A 12,568-nucleotide genomic window follows, 5' to 3' on the forward strand; every position below is an offset into this window, starting at 1 on the left:
CACTTTTTTGAGATAAAAATATTTATATATGATAATATATAAATATTTTTATCTCAAAAATATTTATATATTATCAGTAGAAAATTAGAAAGAGCTCGATAGTTCATATGAAATTGACTAACAAAATTGGTTAAAATTATCTAACAAAAACTTTTTATAAAAAATAGCTGTAAAATTAAGTAAAAAAATTGTTACTAATTTTCAACTTATTATCAAAATTTTCAACTTATTATCAAGATAATATTCTCTTGTTACAAACATGACAAGTGTTTATCACGCCAGCATGCGTGTTTCACGAGCACAAAGCGATCACTCTCTTTTTATCATGAAGCCTGCTTAATCTTTAACTTTTTACAGGTTTAATAATGTAAAAGGGCCGTATTAAGTTAACTTGTTGTATAAAAATGTAATCATTAAAAAAAAATAGTGCTCTATTATAATATTGCAAAATACTTCTTAAGCTGTTTTATTTTTATTTTTTGTATATTTTCATAATTGTTTTTTATTATTTTACGGAAACTGAGCGAGTTCTCACCGATGAAGTGTTATACGAGACACCCGATGAAGTTTGTCCAAAAACTATTTTAGCGTTAATCTATGCAAGTTGGAATCTAGAGAAATAAAGGCCTGCTATAAAAACATTATTTTTACAATTTTTACTCATTGAGAAAGATTTAATCATCTGCGGTAAGCTTTTATTAAGTTTTAAGCAACAATTATTAATTTATGAAAATATGAATTTTCAATGTTAATATGAATGGCAAAATTTTAAACTTGTCAAATTATGTAACTTTAATATGCCAAACTTTATCAAATTACGTGAGTAGCAATTGCTTTTAGTTTATAGAAAAATTCATTAGAAGTACGTCAAACATTAATGTGTTTGTATTTATGTTTAAAAACTGTAAAGTGGACCGTCTTGATGAGTTCTTTGATGAGTTATGCATTTTAAACAATATATGTTTTATTGAAAAGCATAACAATTGAGTTTTTCTTTTTTCTTTGTATTTTTTTTTTTTTTTGCATTCTTATAAACTAATATTTTAAGAATAGAAGAAAGTAATCAAAAAGTTTATTGAAGCTTAAGTAGTCTTTAGCATAAAACTGTCAAATTAAAAACAAAAACAAAAACTACTATTTTATTTATTACCCAATCGTTTTTCTAAGACTGAGGCGCCACAGCAGCCGATGAGGCTACTTCTTTGTTTTTAAATTAATTTTTTGTTGTTGTTGTTGCTGTTACAAACTCTCTAACTCCAGAATAAAAACCTTGACGAACTCCGCTGCGCGGAGAAACGATCTTATATTAAAAAAAAAGTTTTAAACATAAAACATTACAATACAAATGTAAAAAAATGATTTTAAAAACAAATTTGTTTAGGATAGATTTTCGCATAAAATGAAAGCGCATTGTTTGTGTTGTGCTAAACTGCCCCATTTTTATATTTAAAGCATAAATATCGTTTATACTTATTTTTTTTCTTAAAATATCAGTTAACAATGTTTAGTATTATTTAGTAAAATAAATTTTAAATTAAAAAATTATAAAAATACTTACATATTACAGTACTGTCAAATGCCGTTGGGTATAAACAAGCCAAACTCACTGTTCAAAATTTACTTCGGCTCATCAAAAATTGTTAAAAAGGTACCACAATTCCAAATATGACCCAAAAAACATAATTTATTTTTGCTGAATTGTCTAGTCTTTGAATACAATTAGCTGGGCCAACCAACCCCTGGTCAACTTTCCTCAACCTACCCAAAGTTCTTCAACTTAATTATTGTAATTATCTCAGTTTACATGATAAATCATATTTACTTAACAAATGGTATAAAAGACTTAGAAAAACATTATTCATAATCATATAATATATCCATACAATCATCATCATTATATTATACATTGAGCAACATAATGCTCAATCGTGTGTGTTTGCACGGAACTCACGGCAGCCATTAAAAACGACTTAATGGCTAGAAATAGTCTCTAAGTCCTTTATTATAAGAAAGTATAAGAAGTTTATGTAACTTATGTAACTTTATAACAATATTTCATATACATTTTATATAAAAATTCCATTTGTAAAGCATTGCGTACAAATATCTGTAAGTAAAAAATGCCAGTCGGTTAAGTTTAGTTTGGGGATCTTATATAGAATGGTCGTGTATAATATTTATATTTTAAAAAGTTATCTTGCATTATACATGTATGTATGATGTATGATAACTTTTTAAAATATTCTAACAACTATGTTTTTTTTTTGATTAAACTGTTTTCTTCTGCTTTTAAAAAATCGGTAAGTAGCGGATAAAATTAAAAAAATGTTTTTTTGTTTAGCGGTGAATTTGAACCCTTGACGTTTTTTTATAAATATATTTAAACAAACAATTGTTTATTTATTAGATAAAAGTTTTGTAGGAAGCCTAGGTTAGTTTTTAAACCTTTTTTTTTTACTATTTTACAACTATTATAATTCTATTGAGTAAATAAAGGCCTCACATCCAATAATGCGCAAATTTAGTTGGCTCAGAATTGGGGAGAAAATTTCCCCTCATTTCATTGGAGGGAGGGGTTTTTCTTACCGTAGGAGGAGTAAAGTTGGGCAGAGGAAAATATTGGACTAAATCTACAAATAGGAAATATAGTTGAATGTTTTTGGTAAATATTTTAATTGATCTTTTTTTTTAAATTTTACTTGAAAATAAATATTTTTGTTAAAAAATGGAAATTTTGTTCCTTTTTTTTTAATAATAAATTGTGTTAATAAATAAATTTTGTTAAAAAGATATACATTTTGTTTGTATAGTAAACATCACAATTTCATTAAGCAGAACTCTTAAGGTGGTACCACAGAACTCTTAAGGTGGTACCACAGAACTCTTAAGGTGGTACCACAGGACTCTTAAGGTGGTACCACAGAACTCTTAAGGTGGTACCAAAGGAAAAAAAAAACAGATTTTTGAAGAAAAAATAAAAATTTATTTTTTAATGTTAATTGGTGCAAAATTTAATGCTCCTTTAAATGATATATAGGTTTCAGGTGTTTTTATGTGCTAAAATAGTGTTTTTAAGATTTTATTACAAGGCAGTATGAAGAATAAGTCCATAGAAACACCTTAGCAACGGGTATTACTCCATATATCTTGCTTTTTATTGCTAAAAATGGATAGGAATTTAACTGAATTGAATGTCATTTAATATACTTTGCATTTCCGATCTAAAAACCATTACTTAAAACAACAAACTTATGTAAAAACCTCTACAATGGAGCTTAAAAAACTGTCTACTGGGTAAAAAAAACTGTATACTGGTTATACTCAAATAAAGAGTTTTACTTAATGTTATTCTCTGTTTATATTTTATAGTGTTATAATATTACTGAACAACTGAAAGTAAATTAACTATGAGTACAAAAATATCTAGCAAGCAAAATTTTATTAGACATCACAAAAGAAAGTGGAAAGGCCACAAGGAAATGTGCCACAAAAACTAAAATAAAGAACCAACTTAGTGAACTTACTTGTTCCAGTAGCAGGAAACTCAATGGCAATATAAATATTAATGATAGTTTTTTAGATAGGATTTGTGATAATGATTATTATTTTTTATTCAACTTTAATATTTAAAAAGAGATTATATCATCCACAGCTTGTCAAATATGTCATAACCAATTAGACATTGTTGATCAACTTGATAGTCGTATGGGATTTTGCCATGCATTGAAACTCTTTTGTTACAGGTGCGAATGGAGTAAAGACTTTTACACCTCAAGTACAATTTCTCAAATAAAGATGCAGGGACGCAATATGTTTGAATCAAACATTCATAGTGTTATAAGTTTTCGAGAAATCGGTCGTGGTTTTAGTGCTTTGGAGACATTTGCAAGATGTATGAACATGCATTGTTTAAGTGTAAATAGATTTTTGGGTATACAAAATAAATTAAGCAATGCTTATGAAAGTGCAGTATTTGACAGTATGAAAAAGTGTCTGATGAGAAGCAAAATGGGGTACAAGGAAAACCAAAGCATAAACGAGTAACAATTGATGGCACTTGGCAAAAGCGCGGGCACAGCTCTCTTAATGGAGTTGTTACAGCAGTAATAGATGATAAATGTGTTGACGTGCAAATCTTTTCCAAACATTGTAAAAGTTTTCAAGTTCGTGAAAAGAGAAAAGGAACTTCTGCATATGAGACATGGTTTGGAAATCATCAATGTCACATAAATCATCGAAATTCATCAGGATCTATGGAGTCTGCCGGTGCCGTTGAGATCTTTCGTAGATCAATAAGTGAACGCAATTTAATATACCATGAATACTTGGGTAATAGAGATACAAATTCCTTCAAAAATGTTGTTCTTGACAATCCCTATAAAGATTTTAACATAGTGCCAATCAAACTTGAATGTGTAGGGCATGTACAAAAACGTTTAGGTAATAGGTTACGTAACATAGTGAAATCATACAAGGGTACAAAAACGCCTCTGGCTGGAAAGGGCAGACTAACTGATAAAACAATTAATACCACGCAAAATTATTATGGCATGGCTATAAGGAAAAATAAAGGAGCACTTTATGCTATGAAAAAAGCTGTGTTTTCCATACTTTTCCATTTTACGGATTTTGAAGACCCAAGTTACCGCCATCAGTTTTGTCCAAGAACACCAGATACTTGGTGTAAATGGCATCTAGATCAAATTAATAAGACTAATAAGTATAAACCTACTGCTAGTATGTCTATGTGGATCCATCACATTATTCTTCCAATTTTTAGAGAGTTATAACCTGATCAACTTCTCGATAAATGTTTACGTGAAGAACTCAGAACGCAAATGAGTCTCTAAATTCAATTATTTGGACAAAGATCCCCAAAAATGTTTTGTTGGTTAAATATATGTATATATAGATATATATAAGTATATATAGATATATATAAGTATATATATATATATATATATATATATATATATATATATATATATATATATATATAAGTATATATATATATATATATATATATATATATATATATATATATATATATATACATATATATATATATATATATATATATATACATATATATATATATATATATATATATATATATATATATATATATATATATATATATATATATATATATATATATATATATATATATATATATATATATATATATATATATATATATATATATATATATATATATATATAGATAGGGTAGATTAGGGTAATATGAGCACCTTGGTAATATGAGCATACTTAAAGATTTCTTAGATGTAAGCAGTAAAGTTAAAGTTGCTATGTATTTTTTGAATCGACTTTATGTGGTGATTACAGGAATCAGTGCAATTAGCGTAAATCTATATGAAGTAATTAGCGGGTATCATCTAATTAAAACGCTGTTAAATTTTTTGCTTTTTTAAAATAATATCATCACGCATGAATAAGTCTGTGGCGCGAAATTTTGGTGCTAAAATAATGAAATTAATTTTTTCATAAAAAAAAATATGTTAGCTAAATATCCAATCCTTTTGGCTTGAAAAACAATGCATAAAACTATTTAGTTTTGACTTTATTTAAAGATGCCATTTTTGTGTAATATGAGCATGCTCAAATTACCTAGTGATTTTCATAGAAATTACCTAGTTTAAAGTCCTAAACTAGTAAATCAAAAAAAAATTCTTTTTTCAAATCCATGCTTTATGCAAGCAGAATTCTATTGGGCCAAGAAATTCTTTTTTTGTTATCTTTTGTAGAAGGAAAAATTACTGTTTTATTTTTTTAAATTTTTTTTTTATTAATTCAGTGTTCTTATGGGGAAATACAAATTAAATTTTTGTTAACTTAATTAACTTTTTTTGGTCAAATTTTTCCATTTCCTTGTATTGTCATCGAAAATGATTAAGTGTGCAAAATTTGAGCAAAATTGGTTGAGAAAAAAGCTTTCAAAAATTGATTTCAAACTTTGTGGCACACAAACATATATATATAGAAAGTAACCTTATATAAAGCATGGAAAAAGCAGTGGTTTTAATTGGTTTTTTGAATAAAAATAAAATATAGTAAAACTTTTTAATATTTTAACAATACTAAATATTTTTCTGTAATTTAAATTCAAAAAAATTGAATTTTTATCGTTCAAAGGTTTGAGTTGATAAAATTGAAAAAATTACGAACTAATTTTTTTTTTCTTGCGGACAGCATATTAGTATTGTTTCAACAAAAAGTGGCTTAAAATTTGATCTTTTAATGATAAGTTTTGTTAATAACAAATCATTATATTCCAAAAATTAGTTCTATTTGTCAGGTTGGTATTTTTTTACAAAATTAATGTTTTTTTGTGAGCTAATTTAAAGTGCTCATATTACCAAGTGGTCTGGGTAATATGAGCATTTTTGTGACGTTTTTAAAACCTCTGTGTTTTTAAGAAAAAATTTCGGGTGCCCAAATATCTAAGTGGATCATGAGAAGGGATCCCTAAATATTGTTTATTCGCAAAAATTTTGGATCCAGTTTAATTATTTTTGAAATTATTCCAATTTTTGCTTAAGGTGTTCATAATACCCTAATCTACCCTATATATATATATATGTATATATATATATATATATATATATATATATATATATATATATATATATATATATATATATATATATATATATATATATATATATATATATATATATATATATATATATACGCCTCGGCGGGAATACATGAGAGTGAGAACGGAAAGAAGCTTTCCTAAAACGAAGATTGCAAGCCATGCGAGCTGCTCCTTTAAACAGCTTCTTACAAGAGCTTTTTGTTTTTGCATGAGCTGTCTGTTTATTCATTAAAAAAAATTGCTAATTAAAAACAAATTCGGTTTTATACTTGTTTCAAGCATATGACTTAATGTAACGTTAATGTTACATGAATATGTACTTTTCTTTTTCTTTTTATTATCTCAAGATAGTCTTAAGATAATAGAAAATTATCTCAAGACTATCTTATCTTATATTGTTTAACTGCAAAAATTATGTATTACAAACATGTCTAATTTTATTGTTGTTATTTCTTTAGTTCTACTTTTTGTTCTTCGATTGCTCTTAGTTGGTAGTTACTTCTTTTACTTTGTCTACTGTTAAAGTATGGTTTTAGTTTAGTAAACTTTAATTATTTGAAATTTGCTATGTTGATCATTAGCTAATAGTTTAAAAAAACTTAGTTGCAATCAATGTAAGAAAAATTGTATTTTATTGTGAAATTTAAAAATTTGTTTGTACTGTTAATTATTATATTTTTACTATTTTGTGTAATAGCTCATTGTCTTTGTAATATGCGTCTTTTCTTTCGGATTTTGACTATTTGTAACAATACTCTAGAAAAAACTACAGCAAAAGATAAATTGATATGTAGTGTTTATATGTGATATCTCTACTTTTTTTATCATATAATAATCGCTTTTTTGCATTTTAGATTTATTTTACAATATTTTTTCAGCATATTGCAGAACAAACAGAGGGCCCTCATCCTAAAAAAAACACATTGGGTTTGACACAAATTTGAGGCAAAGACTCCGCTCCCATAGTATTTTTGTATTTGGTAATTTACCAATTGTTAATTGATGTTGTAGTTAATTGATGATGTAGATGTAGTTAAAAGTTTTTTGCTAATAGAGTAGATTAGGGTAATATAAATACCTTGGTAACATGAGCTTACTTAAAGATTTCTAAGATGTAAGCATTGCAGTTAAAGTTGCTTTGTATTTTTTGAATCAAATTTATGTCGTGATGACAGAAATCAATATAATTAGCGTAAATTTATACGCAATAATCAGCGGCTATTATCTAATTATAACGCTATTAAAATTTTTGCATAATTAAAATAATATTATCACACATAAATAAACCTGCGACGCAAATCTTTGTTGCTAAAATAATGAAGTTTATCTTTTCATAAAGAAAAATTTTTAAGCTAGAAATCCGTTCAATTTATTTTTGAAAAACAGTGCATAGAAACTTTAAATGAAGTCAAAATTGAAAAATGCTATTTTTGTGTAATATGAGCATGCTCAAATTACCAAGCGTTTTTCATTAAAATTACCTAGTTTAAAGTCCTTACATCTCAGTGGTTTTAATTAATTTATAAATAACAAAACATAGTTAAAAGTTTTAATATTTTAACAAAATTAAATTTTTTTTTTTTTTTTGCGCGGTATTGTTTCGATAAAAAGTGGCTTAAAATTTGATCTTTTAATGATAAGTTTTATTAATAATGAATCATTATATTCCAAAAATTAGTTCTAATTGCCAGGTTTGTATTTTTTTACTTATTTAATATTATTTTTTTAAGCTAATTTAAAGTGCAAATATTTCTAAGTGGTCTAGGTAATATGAGCACTTTTGGTACTTTTTTAAAACCTCTGTGTTTTTAAGAAAAAAATTCGCGTGCTCAAATATCTAAGTGGATCATGTGTAGTAATCCCTAAAATTGTTTATTCGCAAAAAATTTGGATCCACCATAGTTATTACTGAAAATATTCCAATTTTTGTTTAAAGTGCTCATATTACCTTAATTTACCCTATCTGTTTTTCATTTTATATTTTGTTTTGTTTATATATATATATATATATATATATATATATATATATATATATATATATATATATATATATATATATATTAATTGCAGATAATAAAAAGTTGTTTTGCTAAAAGATATTTTGGTTTAAAAAAATAATTTTTTGTTCTTTTTTATAATTAAGAATTTGTATTGTTTTAATTGTTGAAATGATATAGGAGAAGTTTGTGTACCTTTAGCCAGATTTTTTCAATGCCCAAATTCAAGGAGCCAGACTTGTCTGAAAATGGTGAAACTTATCACATCTCTATACTAATTACTTTTGTATTAGTATAAATATATTGACTTAAACTATAAAAGCCCGCCATATTAAAGGGTTTAAAAATTAGTTGCCCAAGGTACAATAAGCTTTTTCTTAATAGTACTTAGGGCGGCACGCTGAAAATTAGTTTTAACTCCATTATAAATTGACATCCTAAGATCGATACATAAATTTAATTAAAAAATTATTTAATCTTAGAATGTTTTCAACAAATTTATCAAGTGTTACTTAATTGCAGAGATGTAGTCAAGACAGTAAAGGCCAAGACCAAGACTAAGACCAAGTCATTTGGGCTCAAGACCAAAACCAAGACATCAAAAAATCAACCCAAGACCACGACTATAAAAGTTTTTACAAGACCGGGATCAAAACTTAGGTTCTAAGAAGTATATGAACATGTTTACCCCTTATAAAACATAAGGGGTATACAGGTTCTATCTGTTGACCAGCTTCCCACTCCTTCTTTATTTATTAGGCTGACTTAGATGTATTTATAATACATTGTTTCCATTTTAGAACGCTGGATCTTCTTAATTCATTGCATGGATTTTGCTTGTATCTCTGTTTTTATGACTAGACAACTCATTCTATTATCTCTTAATGAGAGTACAGCTCTAGAACTCAGCTTTATGGTTCTGAGGCCGACTGGTAGTCAGGTTTCCCTAACTCTGTCGTAGGTCTCAAAGAGAACGATTCTATCAACATGTAAAGTATTAGATTACTAACAGTGTCATGTTACGCATGGAAGGTGTTCATGTTTTTAATTTTAGTGTGTATTGTTGAGGCCACATTTGGAGCTTTTGTTACGGCTTAGGGTATATTAATAAAAATGAGGCAATTGCTTGGACTCTTAGATAGTGTACTGAGTACTATTTGTGTTTTGAGTGAAGTTCTTTAGTCAACTTAAAAAATGACTAAAGTATCAAAAACAATAAAACACACAAAACCATTGTCATAGCCAAGTTCTCTAAATCTATCAATCACTTATATTCGTGGTCGTTGAAGTAAATTTTCTTCTGTTGAGTCTTATCTCTTACAAAGTTTACCAAACCTACATGCTCTTTGTGAGATGAATTTTAGTTCAACTGTCTGATCTTGTGATGAGACAGGTAAACTCAAATTAGATAGTGTTGATGGCTATCTTCCTTTAACTGGTAAAGACTTTAATAGTCACATGTTTGGCATAGACATTTTACATTTGTAAGAATACACCCATTTGTAAGAATACACCCATTTGAATCCACAGACTATTCTTTTATGTGCTTTCGCTTAGCTCTATTTCAGTCTATCACCTTTCACTATGTTCTATATCGCTCTCCTTCATTTCCAAATTGCACTTTGATGTTATTTCTGATCAAAATAATCAAGCCCTCTCTTTATCGTTTAGGCAATATTGTTGTTGTGATGATCAATATTTATTAATCATCACACTAAATGGCTAGTGTCAGAGACTCTGAAGGTGTTACGGCCCACAACTTTTGCCTTTCTCAATCTTTAACACAAATAGTCAACTTTCCAATTTTCTTTCCAAACAATCTGAATCATTTACTTTCTCTACTCTATTTATGTCTTGTTTCTGACCCTAATCAGTACTCAGTTTCTTCACATTTGGTTTCTGATACTAGTCAGTGCTCAGTTTCTTCACATTCACCATTAGGCTTTTACATTCACCCTTAAGTTTTTCACATTCAACCTTAAGTTTAGGTATTCTAATGATGCCCTTTCTCTTTTAGACAAGGCGCAAAAACGCATTGTAAACATTGTTGAGCCTGCTCTTGCAGCCGTTATCACCTCCAACCATTATCACATCTTTGTAATGTTACTTCTCTCTCTCTTTTCTACAAATATTATTATGAGCACTGCTCTAAAGAGCTCGCGTCTCTTGCGCCATCAACTAAAATTCATTCTCGTGTTACTCGTCATTCAATTAGGTCTCATCCTTTTTCTGTGACTGTTCCTAAGTGCTTCAAAAACTCTTATTCGTTTAGTTTTTTTCCTCGAACATCAGTCCTTTGGAATTTGCTTCCCTATTCTTATTTTCCTGAATAATATAATTTGCAATATTTTAAGTCGTCTGTCAATCTTTATTTTTCTCTACAAGCTTCATCCTTTCTCTTTCAGCAACTTACAACTCAAATAGTGGTTGCTTGCAGCCTTGTTGGAAGCGAAAATGTAAAAAAAAACAGAAGTAATTTTCTTTGTGTGTCGGCCTTTGGTTAGAAATCTTTTGTCTTCCTGCTGACAAATGTGCTACTTATGTAACTTCTTGGATTCAGGCTGGCATGGAATCTTATTCCATGAATGAATGAAATTTTATTCCCTCACGACAATTCCAAGTCAAGTCTCACTCTACTCCATGGTTTTTCTCTTATTATACTTCAATTTCCAATCGTAACCATTGCTTCCATATCTATCGCCAAAACAATCCTCCAGAAAACAGACGACTGTTTACTAGAATTGCTAGAAATTTTATTATTGCTAGAAATCACTGTAAAAAAGTTTTGTCTGATGCCAAAATCCACTATTCTCATGTCACAAAATCTTGTATTTCATTTTAAAAATTAGGTTCCCAAGACTTCCGGAGAATCTTTAACAGTGTCTATAATAAGGGCAAATCACCTCTCTTACATGGTTCAGATTTTGTAACTTCACCTAAAGACGAAGCTGAGCTGTTTTCTAAACACTTTTCATCAATTCCATCTTTTTATTCCACAAATTAAAACCTACCTGATATAGCCGACAAACAGGTTGATTCATTACTTGACATTTGTATCACTCCAGCTTCTGTATCTAAATTAATTTCCTGCTTAAACTATTAAAACATACCTGTTATGATCTTGCAGAAGTGCTCTCCGGAACTGTCGCCTATACTTTCAAAGCTATTTAACAAGTGCTTATCAGAGTCTTGTTTTCCAGTCTGTTGGAAAGTGGCATCTGTTATTCCAATTTTTAAAAATTCTAGAGATCAATCTGACTCGTCTAACTACTGTCCCATTATTCTTTTTTCAATCATTTGCAAGGTTTTTAAGTCTTTATTTTACAAACACTTAATCTTTTATCTTGAATATATTAACTTTTTTTATCATCATCGATCTTCTCGTTCTACTACTGATTTGTTAGCAATAATAACAAAAAAGTTTTATAGTGCATTAGATAAGTTAGGAGAGTTTAGGTCTATTGCTCTCAATATTTTTAAAGCCTTTGATAAAATTTGGTATGTTGGTCTTCTCCATAAGCTCTTTTCATACGGTGTATCATTTACGTATTATTACTGTGTGAAGAGAATACATAAACAAATAAAAAAATAATATTATAAATAATTTTAATTAAAAACTAAAATAAATTAAAAGATTTTTTCTTTTAAATTCTCCTAAAATAAAAAATTTCAGTTAAAACCTTGTCAAACCAACGTGACAAACTCTCATTAAGAGCGGGAAGTTGAGGTGATCTACGATCCATTCATTAGATTGGTATTTTTTGTAAGAATCAAGAAAGTAAAAAACAGTAGAGATCCTAGACCAAGACCAATACTCTTGGCTTTCAAGACCAAGACTAAGACCCAGACTTTAGGCTTCAAGACCAAAACCAAGACCAAGACAGTTAAGTATGATTCTCAAGGCGTTTCGAGACAAAGACTTTGGTCTCGAGACCTACATCTCTGCTTA

The sequence above is a fragment of the Hydra vulgaris genome, chromosome 08 (genome assembly GCF_038396675.1).
Source record: "Hydra vulgaris chromosome 08, alternate assembly HydraT2T_AEP".
Taxonomy (NCBI): domain Eukaryota; kingdom Metazoa; phylum Cnidaria; class Hydrozoa; order Anthoathecata; family Hydridae; genus Hydra; species Hydra vulgaris.